The sequence below is a fragment of the Olea europaea genome, chromosome 15 (assembly GCF_002742605.1).
Source record: "Olea europaea var. sylvestris chromosome 15, O_europaea_v1, whole genome shotgun sequence".
Classification (NCBI taxonomy): Eukaryota; Viridiplantae; Streptophyta; class Magnoliopsida; order Lamiales; family Oleaceae; genus Olea; species Olea europaea.
The window spans coordinates 3,269,952-3,271,098 of NC_036251.1; positions in this window are offsets into that span (position 1 = coordinate 3,269,952).

Consider the following 1,147-nt stretch of genomic DNA (forward strand, 5'->3'; position numbering starts at 1 on the left):
CACATTGTTAAACAATTTTCGCTTCCTTTACGTAATTCTGTTCCACCGAATAATTGTACCTCATGTCGTCTCAATAAAAGTCATAAATTACCTTTTGGTACTAGCTCCATTGTAAGTCATAATCCTCTTGAATATATTTTTTCCGATGTTTGGGGTCCCACACAAATTCAATCCTCTGATGGATATCGCTATTATGTAATCTTTATTGACCACTATACTCGCTACTGTTGGTTTTTTCCCATGCACCAAAAATCTGATGTCTATCAAATTTTCACTCACCTAAAACCTGTGTTGGAAAAGCAATTTGATCATCCAATTAAAAATTTCTACTCAGATAATGGTGGTGAATATATCAAGTTAAAGTCATATTTTCCAAATCATGGGATCAGCCACCTTACCACTCCACCTCACACACCCCAACATACTGGCATCTCAGAGAACGACATTGACATATTGTTGAAATTGGAATGACCCTCCTTACGCAAGCTGCCTTACCCACTACATATTGGCCTTATGCTTTTCAAACAGTTGTGTACCTCATCAATAGACTCCCATCCCTAGCCCTAAAATATAGTTCACCTTATGAACGTTTGTTTGGGACATCACCAAATTATCTCAAATTACGGACATTTGGTTGCTTATGTTTTCCTTGGCTTAAACCCTATACTGTTCATAAGCTAGACTCCAAATCTCGTGCCTGTATTTTTCTTGGATACTCTACCTCTTAGAGTGCATATAAGTGTTTAGATTTAGCAACATCTCGACTTTATCTTTCCCGCCATGTACAATTCAACGAAAATGAATTCTCCTCTCTCTGCTTAAAGCCACCTTCTGAGCCTATCCACACGAGTCCACCCACTGTGGTCTCGCCCCACCTATCTATTATTCCAATAGATATGCCCAACCTATCCTCTAATCCTATTGTTGAGTCCTCCCCAAACCCAACTCGTTCACATCACTCTCAGCAGCAGCCCTTGGATCCGAGTCCTTCGCAGACTACATTAGCCACTTCTCTGGATAGTAACCCAAGTGCTACATCTGGCCCATTAGAACCTGCTGCACCTGTCCCTACTCATAGCATGATTACACGAGCCATGAATAATATCTACCGACCCAAGCAGATATACCAAGTGTCTAAACATTCACT